Consider the following 25,336-nt stretch of genomic DNA (forward strand, 5'->3'; position numbering starts at 1 on the left):
CAAACCTCACGCAGATGTCCGATCACAATAGTTATACTAGTCGACCTCGATCCGGTAAAGGAAATGGATGCATTGGAACATCTCTACTCTCAATTCTTGTGTCCAGTGATGAAGACTCATATCAAACGACAATGGGAGAAAATTCAGATTCATCCGACACTAAGACTCCAACCATTTCGATAAGTACAAATCAGAATATGCAAGGAACATGATCAAGTATATCAAAGAAACCAATGTTGTCAAAAGAAATAAAAAGAGTAATGACTAATACAGAAGACAGTGCTCAAGAATCACAATGTTTCAGTTATCCAGCATTTCAAAATCCTTACTTTGCTCACACTTAAGGATAATGCTTGAATACGGATCAGAATTCCTTAGAAGAAATGTATGACATTGAAGATAATTCATTTCATTACGAAATCAATGTCACTAAGATAGCAGAAGCAATGCTTAAGAAAGAAATGGAAAACAAGGAAAGACAAAAAGAAGAGGTGACAAGTAAAAACATTAAGAAGGAAAACAAGATCAAGAAATTGATCACTCGCTGGAAGAAGTAGACAATAAGATCTTAATAATTGTAATCAGTATAGCAATAGTAGTTTTGTACATTCTTGCTACTACAACATAAATAAAAGATATGTTTTACTTTCTTCGAAATACTGAACTTATCTTTAAATTGTATCAAGGAATAGAAAACATAAACTCTTAGAGTAATTTTCCCAACAAGTCTGGAAGAAAAAGAATCCCAGCTTAAGGAAAAAGTCCAGGTGGATAAAATCCATAGGATAAATAATTCCAAGTAAAATACCAGAGAGAGATTTAGCAAGAGAAACATAAATAAATCTTGAAAGAGAATTAGGGTAATTCTCATGGGTTGTCTGTACATAAAGTATGTACTAGCCATTTCAAGAACATATAATAAAGGAAAAAGTAGTAATATCTTTACAAAACCTCATCAATCATTATTAAGATATTAGGAAATGCTATGGTAATTATGGGATATATGGATATATATCATCGTATACAATTTCCTTAATATCATTTCTCAGTCAAAAGGCAAAACATATGGATTGTGCCCAACACGAGACGAATAACCTCAAGGAAAAGTTAGTTTAAGTCCGAGAAAAGTTAGAAAGGAAATTCCTCTAAGAATAAGACAAATTTATTAAAACGTTTTATAAATCATGAGATTTCTTGTATTTGTAACGTTAAGTTTGTGTGTCACGCAATTTATCATCAGTATATAAGTTTCTTTCATACTGATGTAATTCCATTTACAGAATGTCGAATCTAAACAGTCAAGCAAATAATGATGAAGTTTCCAACCAAAGAAGCAACAAGAGCATAACAGAACCTGACCATGAGATTACTAAACAACATATAGTCATGATACAAGAGAGAATTCATGACACAATGACTCCTTTTATCGATACCATTAAAGGAGAGATATAGAAAATTAAACATTCAAATAAGGTCGTTAGAACCCATCAATACCGAAAGCCTTCACATCATGATAAAAGCATTCTTAATCTCAATACTGATAGTAGATTCAATAATAAGCTCAAGAACCATTTAGTAACTCAAGGTTGTAGTTTTAAGGATTTCAAAACCTATGAACCAAAAGAATTTTATGGAAACCAATGTGTTATACCAACTTTACGATGGCTTGAGGAGATCGAGTCCATCGTCATCATTAGTCGATGTACTGAAATTCAAAAGATTCAGTAAGCATCTCTGAAATTCAAATGTGAAGCTCTAGAATGGTGGAACACTCTAATCATGAGAAAGGGTAGAGAAACCTTGTATCAAATGAAGTGGGAAGCAATTAAAGAATTTGTGTTACAACAGTTTTCCCCCCATACCAGAAATTAATCATAATCAAACTAAGTTTATAAACCATAAGATGGATGATACTAATCTCATGAAGTACAATACTAAGTTCCTTGAATATTACCGATCAACTTCACGTCTAGACAACTCAGAAAACAACAAAGTTATTTAATAGATATATGGGTTACCCAAAGAGATAGGAGATATAGTAAAAACCCATATACCATAAACTACCTCATCGGCCATGGAGTTGGCCAGATATTTGATCAATAGTATGGTAAGAAATACAAAAGTTAAGGAGAAAGATAAAGTGAAAAAGAAAGAAAGAGCAGCAGTCAAACAAATGAAAAAGATTAACAAGGAGAAAATATTTAAATTCAAAAGACCAATTTTTCAAAATTGTGGTAAACGACATCTTGGAAAATGTTGAAAACAAAACAAGAACAATACAACAATCGCATGTACATTATGTAACAAAACCGGTCATTCTGAAGAAGACTACAGAAAGAAAGCAGTTGCATGCTTCAATTGTGGAATACATAAGGTAAGGTAAATAGTTAAGGTAAATAGTTAAACACAACTGGCCATTGTGCTTAGCAATTTACAATTAGTTATGACATTCTAAACTATTAACTGAATACATTATCCAAAGATGTGAGTTAACAACAAATCAGGAATTCTAATAATTTAAACAGCTATAGTCAAACTCAAGAAACAGATTAGATAGAATCTGATCGTAAATCGTGAAGTAAGAAATCACTCACAACGAATCTCGAGGACAAGATTCATTCCAAGGATGGGAGGATGTAACAACCCCAAAATTTTGATCAAAATTTGACAACCTAGTAAAGTTGAAGGATCAAAATTATTCTAAAAAATAAGTAATGAGAAAATTTAAATAAAGAAAATAAAATCATTTGATAAGGAAATCAAAATATTCCTTAAATAAATTCATCTTATGTTTAGGATATCAGATAAGGAAATTCCATCCCACATGGAATGATTGAAAATAGAAGCATTTCACATGGGGTATAAATAAGAAAGTTAAAACCCATCCCACATGGAAAGTGGGAAACATTTGAAAGCTCTTTATAAAGAGATAAAATTCCATAGTAATATTCTTTTATGCCTAGCATGCACTCAGTGGTCCTAGTGGAGGGTGAAAAGCACCCGACGCGCACAAGCATGGGCGAGGACGAGGACAATGGCGATGGCAACGACAACGGTGTTGGGCGCAATGTGGCGCACTTTGCACTTCGCACATTCGAATTGCCGCGAGCCGCCATATTGTTTTTGGAAAGTGAAAGCAAGATCAAGATGTGACAAGTTACCTAAGACAAGGGATCAAAAAGGAAAAACTGAATTCACGAAGCCATCGCGCTACGCGATGAGCCTAGAACAAAGGTCATCGCTTATCGTGATGGACCTTGATGATTCATCATACACGTGTCAGCTTGTGGTATGGCAGCGGAGAATATACGGCGCCGCAATACGCGACGAGATTACCAAGACCCATCGCGTATCGCGATGGGTTGCAGTTCAGCCTTTAAATAAGAGGTTCACGTCACACTTACTCTTCACACCAAAATCCTTTCTCTCTATATAAATACTTTCTCACGCTACCTCGATTTCCGTGCCACATACAGACGATACCTCGAAGTGCGTGCTACCCGAAAATAACCTAACATTCTACCTCGAAGTACGTGCACAACACGATGAGCACCATATGTCACCTCGTTTTGTGTGCCAACCTTGAAGTTCGTGCCAAGCTCTAAGGTTCCTACAGTTTAAGCTCTAGTACGCGTTAGAGAGTAGAAGTGTTGCTCAATCAATCTTAGTAATCAAACTTCGAATACCCATGTAAGGTAGGGATTCTGCCTAAGTCATTATTTTATTATATTATATGGCTTAGACCATAGTCAGGGATATAGCCCAAACCTTGATCATAATTACGTTTACATAAGCTTTGAACATACAAAGGATTAAAGTAATGTTTCTTTACAATTAAAAAACACATAATTTTTCATTCATAAGGATATAGTCAAAATATAGTTTTTTTCAAAATTAAGAAACATAACATTTTATATAAATGGAATATAGTTAAAACATTGTTTCTTTATGATTAAGAAACATTAGATTTTACATACAAAGATAGTAGAAAATTAATGTTTCTTCTGGAAGAAGAAACAGATTATAGATGAATCTTCATGAAAAAGAAACTCAGCATATGATTTGGTAAATAAATTGAAAGACTATAGGTCTAAATATTTCATTCAAAAAAATAATCATTCAGGGTTTAAAGCTATTAAAACCAGACTAAAGGTCTATAGCCGGATCAAGAGACGATCTGGGTCTTTATATAAACCTATTTTATAGGTCAATCATCAATCAATCATTCACAGTCAAGGTTTCAAACGCACACCGACGGTAAATGTTTAGAATACACAAGGTAAGGTAAATACTTAAACACAACTAGCCACTGTGCTTAGCAATTTACAATTAGTTATGACATTCTAAACTATTAACTGAATACATTATCCAAGGATGTGAGTAACAACAAATCAGGAATTCTAATAATTTAAACAGCTCTAGTTAAACTCAAGAAACAGATTAGATAGAATCTGATCGTAAATCATGAAGTAAGAAATCCCTCACAACGAATCTCGAGGACAAGATTCATTCCAAGGAGGGGAGGATGTAACATCCCCAAAATTTTGATCCAAATTTGACAACTTAGTAAAGTTGAAGGATCAAAATTATTCTAAAAAATAAGCAATGAGAAAATTTAAATAAAGAAAATAAAATCATTTGATAAGGAAATCAAAATATTCCTTAAATAAATTATGTGTGGCCGCGGGCTAATGGTCATGACTAACTCTCCGTTCAGTCTACCTGGTTGGAAGAATATAATTATGTGTGTAGGGTTGTGGTACATATACCGAAAGTAGAAATACTTCCGCTGAGTTTGTCAAGAAAACTATATTTGTATTGTAATCGGCATTCAAATGTTTTATAGAGTCATACGTGTTCACCAGCATATAGCTGACGTATTTTCCCCACATTGCAGGGAAATATGTTAGTACAGGTAGCAAGAAATTATAGTCCTTCATGAAGATAGACGCTCGCAAGGTAGAGATGGCTCAGTTTTAAATTAATAAAATATTATAAACAAGATTTAAACATGATTTATGAATCAAACACTCGGGTATCTATTATCCGAGCAAATATTCAAATAAATTAATATTTTATTATAACTAAAGTCTTCCGTTAAAATAAACCGCACCTCTGATGTATTTACAAAACAGATACCAACTGTTGGTCATACGCCTAGGGCAAAAGCTGGGGTGTGACATGTTGATATCAGAACCATTGATCTTAGCAAATTAGGTATTTAATCATTCCTTGGCTTTGATCAGAGATAGATATCAATCTTATAAATAAGAGCCATCAGCTTCAACAAATTAGGTACTAATGTATTAGTACCTAAGCTTTAACTACTTTTTGAAAAGTATGGATAAGTAAAGATTAAAAGTTTACATATTCTTAAAGATAATTTGTACAAACTACTTTAGGCATATACACCAAGTAGCTAGACATTCAATCACTGCACTTGAATCTGAGCCATCAGACATGGCCAGTAGTAACAGCTATTATATAAGCTTTTTCAGTCAAGAACAACCAACAGTTCTTAACTTGCCATATGAAGGTCAACCGAAGTATCTTTCGGGCAATCTACAAAAAGTAATCGAAAGAGCAATCTTATTACATAACCATCAGTTACAATAAATTAGATATTTGACTGAAAAATATCTAAACCTTACATACTTAGCCTGTTCACCTTACTGTCATACATACATTCATACGTTCATTATTTCATACTTTCTTTACCTTCGTGCTACATACACATTTGTCGTTACATTTTAAAGAGCCTTCCGCCTTATAATCTCATAGATATTGCAAGGGTCTGGTCCCTAACATCACAGATATTATAAGAGTCTGGTCCCCAACATCACAGATATTTTTAGAGTCTGGTCCCTATCCTCACATATATTATTAGGGTCTGGTCCCTATTCTCACAGATATTATTAGGGTCTGGTCCCTTTCTTCCGTGCAACCATACCATACCTTTCTTTATATTTATATGCATAAAAGTTCATACATAATCTTAGTACTCTCTATAGCATTAATATATTCACATATCATACACTTACCACTTAAGATAAGTGTATTAACTAATCAAATCGAGTACGCACACAACCCCGAAAACATAAGGAAATGGGGCTAGAAACTCACCTGGATTCGGTTACATTCGGAGTTAATTGTAATCCCTTTCCTTAGTTGTGCACGGTTAACTGTTAAACATATATATTTGTTAAGTAATCGAGTAACCAATTAAGTTGGTATTTTTGTTAACTAACGTTCTTGTTAAGCTAGGCTCGCTTGTTTAGTTAAACGGATCTATCGGGGTTACCTTGATTAACGGATGTATGTTTTACTTTTTATTTATTAAGTGTGCTCATCTTTATTCTATCATATTATGTATACATACATACATACATACATATATATATATATATATATATATATATATATATGGATTAGCCTTGGTTACTATGGACCAGGCCCAATCAGTTTAGGACTTGCTTAGACCAAGCCCAATTGCATTGAACCGGGTAATCTAATCGAACTGGGTAATCGAACCTTCTATTCGAATTGAACTAGGTATTCGAATCGGCCCTTCTCCCTCCAATCTAATCGAATTGAACTGGCCTGCTTATTAAGTTGTAAAAATATGATGCAGGAACCGGGTTTCGAACTCCTGATCTCCCACTCACACAACTCAGGCTTAACCACTTAGCCAACTCATCCTTGGTGATGGAGTTCCATTCAACCTGGTTATATCTCTATTGTTTCTATCGCTGAGTTTTATTCCCCTTTATTAATACAAGATTCCATAACCATAATAAATATTATTATTTACTATACTTGATCGACCATGAAGTACCTGCATCTTTTGTCTCTTTTTTTTTATTTACCAGTTTTAGCTATGCTATTACTATTATAATAATTATTAATATCCATTAATATTATACATATGTTAGTGTTGCTGCTGTTAGTTATTATTATTATTATTATTTCTTTTATTATTTCTATTATTATAAACCTCATAATTTTATTATTATTACTAGTTTAATGATTATTGTTATCATCCTATCATCCACTTATTACACCCAACCAAGATCTAGCTCATTTTGGATAAAGTTCGAACCTTTATTGTTTTCAAAGCACGGTTTAGCTAGATCTAGGAATACTAAACGAGCCAAACTTACTAACCAGTTGAATAAGTTCATATTTTAACGTCAAGTTTATATTTTTATTAACCCTTAGATCCCGATCTAAGGTTCTACCAATTTTCATGGAGGACCCATATCAAATGAACAATTTTTAAAATGACGTGTACCTTAAACGAACCGAATCTTGGTTTAGATTTTGCTCGAGTTAAGCTTGATGATCTTTTGTTATTGTAGATAATAAACAAACTTAATCTTTCTTTGATATGGTCCTAAATTATGAAGATGGATGGGTGGTGTAGAGAGTGTTTGGCTTAAGTGTGTGTTTTTGAAGGTGTAGGCTATGGTGTAGAGATGGATGGAAATGGAAATGATTAGGGTTTAAGGGGTATTTATACTCCCTTAAGCCCATGGACCTTAAGCCCATATTTCCTTTTAGTCCATACTTAATTCCACCTTTAAAGCCTACTTAACCTTTCATCTTTATTATTTTATTATTTCTTCTACTAACTCAAGTAAACTTTTCCATCATAATTAAATAACATATTAAATATTGTTTTTAGAGATTTCGGGATGTTACAATATTGTCTTGGTTTTGCTGATTGAGCATATGCATAATGGGATACTCGTGCATCAGTCAACTTATACTGAGAAACTCTTAAAGCGTTTCAATATGAACAAAGCAAATCCTTTATTCATACATGTTAACATATCATACACTTTATTCATATATCATTCATACACATTCACATATCATACACTTACCAGTTCAGGTAAGTGTATTAACTATTCACATTGAGTATGCACACAGCCCTGAAAACATAACAAGAAAATTGGGCTAGAATCTCACATGGGTCCTGCTTCTTTCGGAATTGATTCTAACACATTTATTCAGTTAGACATACCTAACTGTGTAATAATTATAAGTATCAATTAACTACCTCTCACTATATCCTCTAATCAAATCAGAATTCTAATCGCATGACACTTCTAATCGAATGATCGTTCTAATCGAATATAACAGTTCTAATCGAATGACATTTCTAATCGAATTAGCCTTCTATTCGAATAGCAGATTCTATTCGAATGGATCTTCTATTTGAATGACAGATTTTATTCGAATGGACCTCTATTCGAATGGCAGATTCTATTCGAATAGACCTTCTATTCGAATGGCAGAATCTATTCGAATGGCAGTTTCTATTTTAATGGTTCCTTTCTAATAGAATGGTTGTTCTAATCGAATGGCCATTCGATTCGATCACTTTCTTCATTCGATTTGATTGCTTTACAACAGGATTCGATTACAATATCCATTTGAATCGATTACACGTCTATTCATTTATGCTTTCCAGTTGATTACTTTCCTCGTTCGAATACTTTCTTATTCGTTTACTTTCCAACCTTTCCTTTAGACTCGCTTTGCCCGCTTAAAATATAAAATGGGTTAGGAGCCATAACGAGTTCTTTTTCATCCTTTCACCTGGTCCATACGTCATCCGTATTACCCGTTTCATTCCAACATCTTGTTTACGTTCAAGTTTATATTTTTATTTTATAGTAAGGCCCGATTACTATCCTACCAAGTTTCATGCAAAACCGACTTCGTTTATCCGTCCTTTTCACAAACCAAATACTACTCGTTTTACCCGAAACGAACCAACTAACCCGTTTACTATCAAGTTCATGACTTTATCAATAATCATGACCTGTCTATCATCCTATCAAGTTTCATACAAATCTGTGCACGAAAAGTAAACTTTTTAACAAAAATGTACCATTGAGGTTTATGTCTAAAATCACTCGTGAAGCCCAAAACCATATCAAACGAACTCCGATTTTATTGATTCAAGCGGCCACTCTACCGGGTCGCCGAGCTCTACCAGCGCCGCCCACTGCCGCCGCCGGAATCGCCACTACAGTTGCCGGAAAACTCCATTTTTAGCTGTTACGGTTTTGCTGATTAAAACCGGACTTCCCGACCTCCGATCGAAGATCCGATTAGTGGAAATCTTCATTTATATGCCATGAACACTCAGTTAAAGTTTGAGACCGATTCGACAGTTAGATCTCCGGGAATCGTCGTGTCTTAGTGGGCTATTTTCTAAAAAATCGGGAATTGGAGAAGTGTGTGTTTTTGATGAAGTAGGCTATGGTGTAGAGATGGATGAAAATGGAAAGGATTAGGGTTTAAGGGGTATATTTATACTCCCTTAAGCCCATGGACTTTAGGCCCATCTTTCATTTTTTGGTCCATAAATAATATCATTTAATTAGCCTACTTATTCTTCCATCTTTATTATTTTATTATTTCTCTACTAACTCAAGTAAACTTTTCCACCATAAATAAATAATATATTAAATATTATTCTTAGAAGGTTAGGGATGTTACAATTGTTGTAGCTGGAGAAGTCACTATCGATGTAACAAGAGATGTGGACACCGAAGATAGCAACGACTGTAGAACCGAAGCAAATCTCGAGTCGGATGATGCCATCGTCGTGAGAGTGATAGCCGGGGTGCTAACAGTATGCGACACCACCAGCCTTTGTTGAATTGACTACCTTGAAATTTTTGGACCTATCTCCACACTAGAACCTCGTCGAACTCAATGTTTTGGCGGCTACTCAGTCATTTCCGCCGTGCCCTTACTTTTACGTTGAGCAGCATAAGAACTAGCTGCCTCAACTTCAACACGTCTACCATCACCCCCATTTCCATCGTCTCCACCATCACCATGATTTGCTCCATCATCACCACCAACATTCCCACCTGGTCCCTTTTCTCGTTTGGAATCCGAGTCATCGTGGGTCCAACGGTCATTAGAAGGACATACATAGTCAGGATTAACGAAATGACCAATCAAGCGTTTAGTCCTCAAACATTCCTCAGGCGACTGATTACGATATGTCTTCATACGTTTCATCGTGTTAGCCGTCATGTGTTACAATTTCAACACATCCTCTTCCAACGTCTGATCAATCACGAGATAAGAATCAGATCTTGAATAATTAACCGGATGGATTGCAGAAACTTGCTTCGATGATTCTTGACCAAACAATTTTCCTTGATATGATAAAAGATAAGCTCAGAGAAATTGACGCTTTGTTCAATATTAACGCCACGAATGCGGACTGAAGCATAATCCGACACTCATCAAAACCACCCTTACATCCCCCAAGGCAGTGAATCAAGACATGTAGTATATACTTGTATGGTGCACACAAGTACGCCTTGTTGTATTGGGAACAATCCAGGTCACCCGCATAAAATAATCTCTGGAATAGTCGAGGGAACAACGCCTTATCAAACTCACATGTAATGTCCATGTTATAAACAAATCTTAGCACCGACGTATCACACCAGGAGTAATCGTGATAGTCTTCTTGTTAATCTTAACAACGATGTGGTTCTTCGACTCCACATACTTAGTAGTATCCCAAAAAGAGCGGATCACGCTAAAATGTATTGGGACATTAGCGGACATAGCATAGTAAACTCGGGATCTGCGTAAGAATGCTATGATATCACCAAATAAATCTTGATTAGCGAAGTTGTCTTGTAATAATGCACATATATTGTGCTTCTTGTCATAAGCAAGTTCTGGAACATCCGGTGTTTGTTGTTGTTGCTGATGTGCTTGAGGTTGTACTTGATGTTCATCAACTTGTGGTTTGGTAACTTGTGCAACAGGATCCTCTTGAACGACAGGATTCTGCTGTGCAGGAGCATCAGGAATAATTTCATTTGCCATTGCTATAATCACAACAACCCGAACATTAGTAAATACGAACCTAAATATAATTAAAAATCATTTTTTCATAAATGCTTAATGAAAGTTGCAATATGTTTAAATATCATTCATTCTCACATTTATTATGACGAATGGTTTCAGTCAATATGACGAATGGACATATTCGTTATATCACAATGACGAATGTACATAAATGAATGAGTTCATTCGTGGAATCTATAAGATGAATGAGAGGTTCATTCATTACAAAATCACACGAATATGGATTATTCGTTATGAAAGTTCAACGAATGTGTTCATCAGTTTCATTTAGACATGAATGAATATCTATTCGCTGTTCATAGCGAATGGAGACCAATAATTATCCAAGTTTGACTCAAATTGACAAAGTCAATATTGATATGAAATTAGACGGTAAACATGCATTCAGAAATCAGTTAACCATGAATAACTATGAATCAATGAGAAACATGTATCATTAGACTCGTATACTGTAACACCCCGTAACCGCAGCGGAAACGTAAACGGGATGCAACAGACACGTCTGATATCAACAGCATTGCTTATAAAGAAACACCACTCTATTAATTTACACCATATTACTTTGTTTCGAGTTTAGTTTCCGTCTAGGCGATAGCACATAAGTTTTACCAACAGTACATTAACATATTTAATACAAAAAGATCATTAAGCTTCCACAAAAAGCATGCATCATCAAGCATGTAGCAATTATTCCAGTTTGGGGGTACCTAAAAAGCATGTAAAGAAAACGGTTCAACTACGAATAGTTGGTGAGTTTCACTAATTTAAATAAACAGTGACAAATCATTATAATAATCATATATTAGCGATGTAATTATGCTGAGCCCACAAGTGAAACCTCTGACTATCCACACACAACCCCGTGGCATACTCCGCCCACGGACCTGCCCCAAACCGCTATGCCTAACATTACATAGCAAAAATATGTAACAACAAAATAGACATGTGCAACTGGCTGGGAAACATCAGCAAATCCATGCCGGACCAGTTGGGTTTGTCAGACCAATAGTACTATTCACACTCTACCGGCTTTTAGCTAATCACTCGTGTTACGGGGCCTTATAATGTTAGCAACTCAGACAATTACCATCTTAGTACATTTCCGTACGATTCCCGTACAATAAAACATATATAAATACACGCAAATCCATGCGTTCAATATGTACTCAAACATTTCAATAGTAACATGCTTTCCGCCCCGGGAAAATATTTAAAAACAATTCAGAAAAAGGGGCTCGTGAAACTCACCTTATCGCAACAAGCATGTAACACAGTACGCAAGCTTTTAATCCGGATCTGTAATACGATCCCTAAGTTCGTTACTATACAATCACTATTAATATAACTTTAACCGTGTTAACCGGTACTTCTGGGGACACTGTTAACCCAGTACTGTACCCGTTCCGGGGGCAATGTTAACCCAGAAACACTTCTCCGGACTCAGATTGTGATATCGTTTAGAGTTCAATAGTTAAAATTACTATTAATTCGTTTTCCCCGTTTTGCGTGCCTAGCACAGTTATCCGTTTTTACGTTTCAAAAATGAGTTTGGTCACACACGACCCGAAAATAGTTGTTGACTGACAATTTAATTAAAGTTGTGAAATTAGAGCTCGGTTTAGACGCCCCGATTGGCCGCGGGACCCGTTTCCGTCTTTAGTGTACCGGAAACTGTTAAATCGGATAAAATTACCCAAATCATCCGAATTATTTTCGGATGATTTATTTTTACTTGTTTAACTCAATTATATGAAAATAGTTCATTTTTAGGGTTTTTATACACCAGTCAGCTCGTTTAGGCGAACTTTACCGGTTTACGCGTTTTAAACTTTAAAAGTTTGTTTTTATTTTCTTTTTAGCACAAATAATTATTCGTTTAGTCTCGGATCTTGAAATTTTGCACAAATCACTTTTTGATAGTGGGGAATTTTATAAAAATATTTCCAGAATTAATTTTTATATTTAAAATTTATTTATCTATTTTTAAACACCATTTAAACACTAAATATGTCGTAAATACCAAAAGACCTTAGAAAAATCCCAAATATTTCCTAGATGACCCCTGCCATCCACATAGTCCCCTGTAACATTTCCAGAACCAAAATCTCTTTTTACATGCCATTTTCACCAAAACCGAGCTAGAAAACCCTAGAACTCGTTTAACCGAAAAGCCTACATAGACTTCTCCAACGGACCTAAAATTTTGTGTGTGAGTTTTACATGTTATAAAAAGCTTATCTGGAATTTTCCAGATTTTTTCATGATATTTAACTATTTTTCACCATTTTTAGCCAAAACCGAGCATTAAATTCACCAAATATTCATCATTTGTCCAAAAATTACCAAAATTTCAAAGATCTCATATTTTCATGTGTAGATCATCTCTGTGAAATTTCGTAGCCTAACTATAAAGGTACCATAATCTGTCCAAAACACTCATAACCGAACATAAACCGAACTACCTTGTGTGTTTATCTTCAAATCGCAAGGATCTTGCTTTCTAGCCTTGGTTAACAACTAGATACAACACCTACAAGAACAATAACACCACACCAAGCAAGTTACACCCACAATCAAGCCATTTCTTTCATGGTTACGTTTATGATTTAAAAACAAAGATTTAACCGTAAAAATTCGTTTTTGGTTCGTTTAACTCCTTTCTTGGACCAAGATCCCTTGTATAACCCGTATACATCACTTGATCATGCAAGAATCGGTTTTCATCTCGGGTTTTCACCCTTTTTCACTTGAAACCTCATTTTCTTGCAAATAAACTCAAGAAACGAAGATGAACACGTAAATAACTCGATTTTTACCTCGGTTTTCTTGCTACAAACTCGGGTGTTTGAGTGGAAATGTGGAGAGAATTGAAGAACTTGGAGATGTTTGTTTTAAAAAAAAAAATAACAAAACAAGGGGTTTAATCCCCTTGTCCGATCGTTCCAAAGAGGGGAGGTGGGGTGGGACCCACCTTTCCATTTCTAGCCACATGTTTAGATTTCGGAAATCCGGATAATGTTTTGGATAATCTGGTTCAGTTCGTTTTTCGGTTAAATGTTTAATTTAACTCAAAACGAGGCTAAAACGGTCGTTTTCAACTTAAAAATGAAATTTATATAAAACCGATTTAAAAACTTTAAAAACTTAAACCATGGCATTTATTATCTTAGAACATCATATTATTAATAATTGCGCATCTTTTTCGGCTTGATCGATCGTCTCTTGCTCGGTTTGGTATTAAAAGTTTCGTTTAACGTACCGACGTACCATTAAATCGAAAATTCTTTTCTGTGCTTTAATTCACTTATCCCGAAGCTTTAATACTTCGTAAACATCACTAAATATCATAAATCTCATCTATAATGTAATCCTCGATTCGTTCGGGTTTCAACAACCGTTAATCGGTTGATCGTATTTCCAATACGATTAACTGTATAATCGAATATGATCCGTACTGTGAATCATACATACTCGTATCAACGCATTATAATTCATATATTCATTATTAAATAATACATAAATAGTATATACCGGTTAGGGTATACCTGATTTTGTCAGAATCGTTACATTCTCCCCCTGTAAAACAAAATTTCGTCCTCGAAATTTTACGCGTCGACTACTTCCTTTTGAGGAAATAGATAGGGGTATTTCTTCCGGAATTCGTCCTTACGTTCCCATGTATATTCTGGGCCTCGTTGCGAATTCCATCTAACTTTGACCAACGAAATCTTATTGTGTCTAAGTTGCTTGATTTTCCCGTCTACTATTTCTATGGGCTCCTCTACAAAATTGAGCTTATCACTTATTTGGACACCCTCTAAAGGTAACACCGATGTCTCATCCGCCAGACATCTTTTCAAGTTCGATACGTGAAACACGTTGTGAACTGCACTCAGTTCATCGGGTAGTTCTAATCGGTATGCTACGGAACCGATTTTTGCAGTAATATTGAATGGTCCAATATATCTCGGGGCTAACTTCCCCGCCTTTCCAAATCTGACTACACCCTTCCAGGGTGATACCCTCAAATACACCTTACCACCTTTCTCAAACGACAATGGTTTTCTACGGGTATCGGCATAACTCTTCTGCCGATCCCGCTCGGCCTTCAGATTGTTCCTAATTTCAAGGATTTTGCTGGTCGTTTCCTGGACCAGGTCTGATCTAATAACCTAAGTGTTGCCCACTTCATTCCAGTAGAGTGGTGATCGGCACTTCCGACCATACAATGCTTCGTAAGGCGCTGCCTTTATACTGCCATGGTAACTGTTATTGTAGGAAAATTCAACGAGTGGGAGATGTTGATCCCAATTTCCCTTAAAATCCAGTATGCATGCGCGAAGCAAATCCTCCAGGGTTTGGATGGTCCTCTCAGACTGACCATCGGTCTGAGGGTGGTAAGCTGTGCTTAAATCAATGCGCGTTCCCAGCGCTTCTTGCACAGCTTGCCAAAGATTGGAGGTGAAATGGCTATCCCGATCGGAGATGATTGAGATGGGTATCCCATGACGAGACACAATTTCATTTATATAAATCTGCGCAAGTCTCTCAGTGTTATAATTATTCCTAATCGGGATAAAATGTGCTGATTTGGTTAATCGATCCACGATTACCCAAATTGCATCATGTCCTCGGGACGTCTTAGGGAGATGTGTCACAAAATCCATCGTGATTTGCTCCCACTTCCATTCGGGAATTTCCGGTTGTTGTAACATCCCCGAGGGTTTCTGGTGCTCCGCCTTAACTCTCGCACAAGTCGAACACTTACTGACATACGTTGCTATATCCTTTTTCATACCCGGCCACCAGTAGAACTCCTTCACATCCTTGTACATCTTATCCGATCCCGGATGTATGGAATATTTCGATCTATGTGCTTCGTCCATGATTAAATCACGAAGGTCATGGAGGGTCGGGATCCAAACCCGATTTTTGAAATAGAGAATTTCGTCCACGCGCTGTTCGAAATTCTTCTCATTGCCGTAAAGTCCCTCCTTTTCCAATTGTTCCTCTTTGAACGCCTCACGTTGAGCGACTCGAATCAGGTCCGAAAGGTTCAACTGGACTATCATCCCCAGCGCTCGCACTCGCAATGGCTTAACCCGATCTTTCCTACTCAAGGCATCGGCTACAACGTTAGCCTTGCCGGGGTGATAACGGATGTCACAGTCATAATCGCTCAACAACTCGACCCATCTTCGTTGCCTCATATTCAGTTCTTTCTGATCGAATATGTGTTGCAAACTTTTATGATCGGTGAAGATTGTGCACCTCGTACCGTAGAGATAATGTCTCCAGATTTTAAGTGCGAAGATAACCGCTCCCAGTTCTAAGTCGTGAGTAGTGTAATTTTTCTCGTGTAACTTTAACTGTCGGGAAGCATAGGCTATAACCTTATTATTCTGCATCAACACGCATCCTAACCCTCTACGCGATGCGTCACAATACGCGACAAAACCATCGTCTCCATCGGGGAGACTTAAAATCGGCGCTTGGCACAATTTTTGCTTTAACGTTTGTAATGCCATCTCCTGCTCTTCTCCCCATTCATACTTTCGATCCTTTTGAGTCAGGAGAGTTAAAGGTTGGGCGATGCTGGAAAAGTTCTCTAAAAATCGACGATAATATCCAGCTAAGCCTAAGAATTGGCGGATTTCCTTTGGCGATTTAGGCGCTTGCCAATTCTAATTGCTTCCACCTTACTCGGATCAACGTGTATTCCTTGGTGGTTTACAACGTGACCGAGGAATTGCACTTCTTGTAACCAGAAGTTACACTTGGAGAATTTTGCGTACAACTTTTCCTGATTCAGAAGCTCTAAAATTATTCTTAAGTGTTGCTCGTGCTCTTCTTTACTTTTCGAGTAGATCAAAATATCGTCAATAAACACGATGACGAATTTGTCGAGGTAGGGTTTACAGACTCGATTCATGAGGTCCATGAACACTGCCGGCACAATTGTTAGCCCGAAAGGCATAACTAAGAACTCGTAATGGCCGTAGCGAGTCCGGAAGGTTTTTGGGATATCTTCTTCCTGAATTCTAACCTGATGGTATCCCGATCTAAGATCGATTTTTGAGAAATAGCTCGCACCTTGCAGCTGGTCAAACAGATCATCAATTCGGGGAAGAGGGTACCTATTTTTGATTGTTAACTTGTTCAACTCCCTGTAATCAATGCACATTCTAAGGCTCCCGTCCTTCTTTTTCACGAATAATACAGGTGCACCCCACGGGGAATAACTAGGACGTATAAATCCTTTATCCATCAATTCTTGCAACTGATTGGATAATTCTTGCATCTCGGACGGTGCAAGTCGGTAGGGTGCTTTAGCAACAGGGCCAGCTTGAGGTATTAAATCGATTCTGAATTCGACCTGTCGGGTTGGCGGTAATCCAGGAAGTTCTTCTGGGAAAACTTGTGGAAATTCGCGTACCACCAGGATATCATTCACCCGTTTCTCCTCAGAATCTGTGGCCGTCAAGCTCGCTAGATACGCCATGCATCCCTGGCGTATATATTTTAACACCTTGAGGTGGGATATAAACGGTATCATTATGCCCGACTTCTCTCCTTGCACTAACACCTCTTCGTAATCCGACACCCGGATCTTGACGATTTTCTTTTCACAGTTTATTTCCACTTTGTTACGTGCTAACCAATCCATTCCCACTATTACGTCAAAACTACCTAATTCTACCGGTAATAAGTCAATCAGGAAGGATTGATCGTTCAGAATAAAAGGGCAATTCCGAACTATCTGATTAACTATTATGGTTTTACCGTTAGCGACTATGGTTTCACTAATCGGAAGGTTTGCTATCGATAGGAACTTATCGGAGACAAAACTTCTATCGGCGCCCGTATCAAATAATACAGAAGCGTAATGATCAGAGACGAGGAATGTACCTGTCACTACGCTGGGGTCATGGCGTGCTTCGTTCGCCCCCATCACAAATGCTCGGCCTCTCGCCGGATTGGAAGACGATGCCTGACCCCTGGTTTGCCTCCCATTTCCTCCCTGGTTCAGTTTCGGACAGTATCTCTTGAAATGATCTGTGCTGCCGCATTCAAAGCAAGCACGGCTGGTGGTCATCATTTGGTTTCCTTGTGGGTTTTGTTGTCGGGCTGGTTGGGTCCTATGTGGCTGCGCACGGATAGGTTGCGGTTGTCGGTTCAGATTGTTTAGGTTTGTCCTACAACTCGGTGCGTAGTGCCCATTCCTGCCACACCGATGGCACACTACCCCCCTGCACTCGCCACCATGCTGGTAACCGCATTTCCCACACTTAGGGAACGTCCCTTTCTGCGGTTCCTGCCTTCCGCCTGAACTAGTCATGGCGTAGTTCTGGGCAGCGGACCGAGCACGTTTATTTTGCTGCTTCTCCTGGATCCTATTGTCATACGTACCTCGCTTTCCCCCAGCAGACTCTCCTGCCACCTTCAGTGACCCACTCCTCACGAAATCGTATGTGACGATACCAGCTTGCGTCACCGCACCCTCAAACGTCTTGTGTCCCCCTGCGTTGACTATACTCCTTACTACTGGAGTTAGTCCCCATATATAACGCTCAACCCTCTTTGACTCCGGGGTGACCAACCATGGCACCAATCGCGAAAACTCATTAAATCGGTGCGTATAACCCAAGTGGTCTGCCCCCTGCATCTCCAGGTTCCACAATTCGTTTTCTAACTTCTGCAGTTCGTTTTTCGGGCAGAAATGTTCCAGTACAAGGGCCTTGAGCTCTGCCCAGGTCATGCGGTTTGTCGCTGCCTGACCGCGAGTTTGCACTATTGTGTTCCACCATGTCAAGGCATGGTCCGTGAACGTGCAGGTAGCATACTTAACAACGTAGTCGTCAGGGCAGTTGCTAATGTTCACAACGGACTCTATTTTCTCAATCCACTTAACCAACCCATTTGGTCCTTCCGACCCGCTAAATTCTAGGGGCTTGCACAACATGAAATCTTTGATTGAACATCCCTTTGTTGCAGGAGTCGGTTCAGTGCGGTTCGTTTCTACACTAGGTATAGGGCCATTACTGTCTGTAACGACCACCCTAGGCGGTGCGTCATTACTCGGAATCGGGTTACCGTTCGGTGGAGGATTAACATTTTGTTCCCCCTCATTATTGGTGGTCGTTTGATTGCTCGCAGGGCCTGGATTGGTCGTATTGTTAATACTGGCGGCGATGCGCGATACTATATCCGGTATCGCCGCCTCTAACTGTCGAGCAATCAGACGGTCCACATCCACTTCTGACATTCGAGCTGACCGTTTTGGTGCCATTCTACACAACATTAAGAAAAATACATATAATTAATACAAATTCCAGTCTCGATACACAACACACATTCCATTCATTAATAAACATCAGCACATATTACATAAACATCAGTTCACATTACATTTCTACCATCATCACATAGATTAAGTTTTCATACATCAGTCCTACATCGGCATCATTTCGACATAACCCGCTATGGGTCAGTTCTTGAATGATACATCAAAAGTATCTACAACGATATCCCCAAAAAAGCCCCCCTATGGGCTAGTGGCTGTACTATAACTACCCAAGATTCACTCTATGTTAGCATCGCCACTAACTGCTTACACAGAGTATCAAAAAGCGGACCCTGACTACTACCACCCTAACATAACTAAACATGGTGGTATACCAACCACACCAACACTGCCACCATCACCACCAACACCGCCATCAAACCCCGAATCCGTGTCTCCATCCGGTCAATCATCCACTGGGAGTATGCGCCCTCCCTCCTCAGCTGGCCAATCGCGTACTGGCTATCCAGTACGCAGTCCGCCAAGTGCCTCCTCCTCTGGATCCCCACCGTCAAGGCGATGGTGTGCTCAATCACCTGCTCGGTGAGCACTCGGAGCCATGCAGCCTCGGAGGAGGGACGCTCATCCCTCTCCAGCCTAGGGGTACCCCACACGGGTGGAGGCACAAGCTCAGGTTGGGGGCGGGAGGACTCGCCCCTGTGGAAAGTAGGTCTGGGTGGGGTAGAGGTAGGTGGGACATAAGGGACACTGATTCGCGCTGTGAGGCGGGGACCGGGTCTGGGGGGGTTAGGGGTGGCCTGTGGTACGGGTGGGGTGGGGGATCTGGCAACCCTAGTAGGGGAGGACAGGCTAGCACTCCTACGGCTAGTCTCACTAGGCTCAGTGCTGGATGCCAGGCGTAAGCTCCTAGAGTTCCCGGAACTGACATCCTCCGGGTCCTCCTCCACTGACAGACTTCGTGATCTCGACATCCTTACCTGTACACAAGTTAGCAAACATATAGTTCCTTCCATAATGTAAATCATAATTAATATACACATACTTATACAACTTGTCACATAAAAATATATCATATACTTACACATATGTTGCCGATTTTACCTATTAATGTTCCCCGTGACTTCCCCTGAATTCCCCCGTGTGGACAAGTCTGTTATTATGTTCCGGACCATAATAACTCACTTGTCCATCCAAGTTCATCCAGATCTCGTCACTATCAATTATTAGTTGATATTCAGATCCTATAATACTTGAGCTACTGGTTATATTTTAGGTATCTTTTAAGGACATCCTAATTCTTTATAACCAATGGCTCTGATACCAAGTTCTGTAACACCCCGTAACCGCAGCGGAAACGTAAACGGGATGCAACAGACACGTCTGATATCAACAGCATTGCTTATAAAGAAACACCACTACATTAATTTACACCATATTACATTGTTCGGAGTTTAGTTTCCGTCTAGGCGATAGCACATAAGTTTTACTAACAGTACATTAACATATTTAATACAAAAAGATCATTAAGCTTCCACAAAAAGCACGCATCGTCAAGCATGTAGCAATTATTCCAGTTTGGGGGTACCTAAAAAGCATGTAAAGAAAACGGGTCAACTACGAATAGTTGGTGAGTTTCACTAATTTAAATAAACAGTGACAAATCATTATAATAATCATATATTAGCGATGTAATTATGCTAAGCCCACAAGTGAAACCTCTGACTATCCACACACAACCCCGTGGCATACTCCGCCCACGGACCTGCTCCAAACCGCTATGCCTAACATTACATAGCAAAAATATATAACAACAAAATATACATGTGCAACTGGCTGGGAAACATCAGCAAATCCATGCCGGACCAGTTGGGTTTGTCAGACCAATAGTACTATTCACACTCTACCGGCTTTTAGCTAATCACTCGTGTTACGGGGCCTTATAATGTTAGCAACTCAGACAATTACCATCTTAGTACATTTCCGTACGATTCCCGTACAATAAAACATATATAAATACACGCAAATCCATGCGTCCAGTATGTACTTAAACATTTCAATAGTAACATGCTTTCCGCCCCGGGAAAATATTTAAAAACAATTCAGAAAAAGGGGCTCGTGAAACTCACCTTATCGCAACAAGCAGGTAACACAGTACGCAAGCTTTTAATCCGGATCTGTAATACGATCCCTAAGTTCGTTACTATACAATCACTATTAATATAACTTTAACCGTGTTAACCGGTACTTATGGGGACACTGTTAACCCAGTACTGTACCCGTTCCGGGGGCAATGTTAACCCAGAAACAATTCTCCGGACTCAGATTGTGATATCGTTTAGAGTTCAATAGTTAAAATTACTATTAATTCGTTTTCCCCGTTTTGCGTGCCTAGCACAGTTATCCGGTTTTACGTTTCAAAAATGAGTTTGGTCACACACGACCCGAAAATAGTTGTTGACTGACAATTTAATTAAAGTTGTGAAATTAGAGCTCGGTTTAGACGCCCCGATTGGCCGCGGGACCCGTTTCCGTCTTTAGTGTACCGGAAACTGTTAAATCGGATAAAATTACCCAAATCATCCGAATTATTTTCGGATGATTTATTTTTACTTGTTTAACTCAATTATATGAAAATAGTTCATTTTTAGGGTTTTTATACACCAGTCAGCTCGTTTAGGCGAACTTTACCGGTTTACGCGTTTTAAACTTTAAAAGTTTGTTTTTATTTTCTTTTTAGCACAAATAATTATCCGTTTAGTCTCGGATCTTGAAATTTTGCACAAATCACTTTTTGACAGTGGGGAATTTTATAAAAGTATTTCCAGAATTAATTTTTATATTTAAAATTTATTTATCTATTTTTAAACACCATTTAAACACTAAATATGTCGTAAATACCAAACGACCTTAGAAAAATCCCAAATTTTTCCTGGATGACCCCTGCCATCCACATAGTCCCCTGTAATTTTTCCAGAACCAAAATCTCCTTTTACATGCCATTTTCACTAAAACCGAACTAGAAAACCTTAGAACTCGTTTAATCGAAAAGCCTACTTAGACTTCTCCAACGGACCTAAAATTTTGTGTGTGACTTTTACATGTTATAAAAAGCTTATCTGGAATTTTCCAGAATTTTTCATGATATTTAACTATTTTTCACCATTTTTAGCCAAAACCGAGCATTAAATTCCCCAAATATTCATCCTTTGTCCAAAAATTACCAAAATTTCACAGATCTCATATTTTCATGTGTAGATCATCTCTGTGAAATTTCGTAGCCTAACTCTAAAGGTACCACTATCTGTCCAAAACACTCATAACCGAACATAAACCAAACTACCTTGTGTTTTTAGCTTCAAATCGCAAGGATCTTGCTTTCTAGCCTTGGTTAACAACTAGATACAACACCTACAAGCACAATAACACCACACCAAGAAAGTTACACCCACAATCAAGCCATTTCTTTCATGGTTTCGGTTATGATTTAAAAACAAAGATTTAACCGTAAAAATTCGTTTTTGGTTCGTTTAACTCCTTTCTTGGACCAAGATCCCTTGTATAACCCGTATACATCACTTGATCATGCAAGAATCGGTTTTCATCTCGGGTTTTCACCCTTTTTCACTTGAAACCTCATTTTCTTGCAAATAAATTCAAGAAACGAAGATGAACACGTAAATAACTCGATTTTTACCTCGGTTTTCTTTCTACAAACTCGGGTTTTTGAGTGGATATGTGGAGAGAATTGAAGAACTTGGAGATGTTTGTTTTAAAAAAAAATAACAAAACAAGGGGTTTAATCCCCTTGTCCGATCGGTCCAAAGAGGGGAGGTGGGGTGGGACCCACCTTTCCATTTCTAGCCACATGTTTAGATTTCGGAAATCCGGATAATGTTTTGGATAATCTGGTTCAGTTCGTTTTTCGGTTAAATGTTTAATTTAACTCAAAACGAGGCTAAAACGGTCGTTTTCAACTTAAAAATGAAATTTATATAAAACCGATTTAAAAACTTTAAAAACTTAAACCATGGCATTTATTATCTTAGAACATCATATTATTAATAATTGTGCATCTTTTTCGGCTTGATCGATCGTCTCTTGCTCGGTTTGGTATTAAAGGTTTCGTTTAACGTACCGACGTACCATTAAATCGAAAATTCCTTTTCTGTGCTTTAATTCACTTATCCCGAAGCTTTAATACTTCGTAAACATCACTAAATATCATATATCTCATCTATAATGTAATCCTCGATTCGTTCGGGTTTCAACAACCGTTAATCGGTTGATCGTATTTCCAATACGATTAACTGTATAATCGAATATGATCCGTACTGTGAATCATACATACTCGTATCAACGCATTATAATTCATATATTCATTATTAAATAATACATAAATAGTATATACTGGTTAGGGTATACCTGATTTTGTCGGAATCTTTACATATACTCATCGTCACTTAACCCCAATCAATCATTAAATCATACATCATGTTTTACTGATACATTTGATTGATATTTAAACCCGATTATATAATTGAGTAATTAACCTATCAAATCTAGACGAAATTTATCACGTTAGCATCGTTTATACCTTATGATTCTTGAATGATCAACGCAAAACAATTTAGTGATGGTCGGAATTTTTGGAAAATTTTGACAGAGTTTCTTTTATGTTTTTGCAATAAGAGAGGTGAACGAATGGGTTGATTCCTTCACCCACTGTTCAATATATACTTTAGAGCTGCACACAACCCTATGCAAACGAATAGACTCATTCATTAACTCAAAATTACCGAATGAATCATATTCATTTCTTCATTCATTAACCAACATTAACGAATCAAGCTTAAATTAAAACCCAATAACGAATCAACACAAATTCATTTTTCATTCGTTATTATTACTAATGACGAATGAGGTCATACGTTATCAGTGTAGAGAGGAAGCGAATAGGTTAACAGATGATCATTCTCGTTATATTTTAAAATACACATGACCTTCATTCGTTATTAATAATAGTAGTGAATGGGTTCCATTCGTTATTCTCAAAATAACGAATGGGAGTTACATAAGCTATTAAAAATAAAAGTTTTCAATTTTAATGTCCAAGAATTAAATAATGCATCGAAACAAGTGTCCTGTAACATCGTGAAAATTTCGAGTTCAAAATGTCAACTTTTCAAAGTATAGGGACTAAAAATGCCAAATTCCAAACTTGAGGGTTAAAAATGAAAAATCTGATTTCTTGTCCTATCGCGATGCGCGATGGACAAAAGATAAGCCCATCGCGTACCACGATGGAGCTTCTGACACAGAGTGACACGTGTGCCACGTGGCACACGGTGGCACTATGTGCTGCCACGTGTCGCCACGTGGTAGACCTACGTGGTGACTCACTGTACCTATATCGCGATACGCGATAGGTCAGTCCAGGGACCCCATCGCGTACCGCGATGGGATCCAAAATCTCGTCTATAAATAGTAGCCAAGGGGTGGATCGTTCTTCACACCAAACACAGCTCTCAACTCTCTCTCTAGCTTCTCTCTAAAACCCAATAATCATATAAACGATTTTGCCTCGATAAGCGTGCCTCGATCCTTTGTTGTGTACCAATGTTTCCTCGAAGTTCTTGCCACCCTCCACCCACACTCAATCAAAAGACGTTGTTGTAATGGCGAGGAGTCTCGAAAGTCGTGTCATCAAGTGTTAAAGATTTGGCGTTCCTCGATTTGCCTGTCGAGAAAAGAAAAGCGGCGTCGGAGTGCTACTCAAATTTCGTAGGGTTTCCTATACGCCATAAGGTTAGGCGTAACGACGAATTCAATATAATTTAATATTATATTAAAGGCTTAAGTCCTAAGTAGAGGTTATACTCGATACCTCGATAAAAGAAATACAAACATAACAAAGGTAAGAATAAAGAAAAGTTGAAATAGATAAAATATATATTTGTGTGCAAGTATATATATTCTTTGTTATGAAATTATTATTTAAGTAATAAGAGTATTCTTAAATAATAATAGAAATGATTACGTTTCTTGGAGAAGAAGAAACGTCGGGTTTCCATATAAACTAAAGATTTATAATTTACTTTTAAACTAAAGGTTTTT

Source organism: Bidens hawaiensis, unplaced genomic scaffold (genome assembly GCF_021521415.1).
Source record: "Bidens hawaiensis isolate Kalapana, Puna unplaced genomic scaffold, B.hawaiensis_p1.1 tig00046792_1, whole genome shotgun sequence".
NCBI classification, from domain to species: domain Eukaryota; kingdom Viridiplantae; phylum Streptophyta; class Magnoliopsida; order Asterales; family Asteraceae; genus Bidens; species Bidens hawaiensis.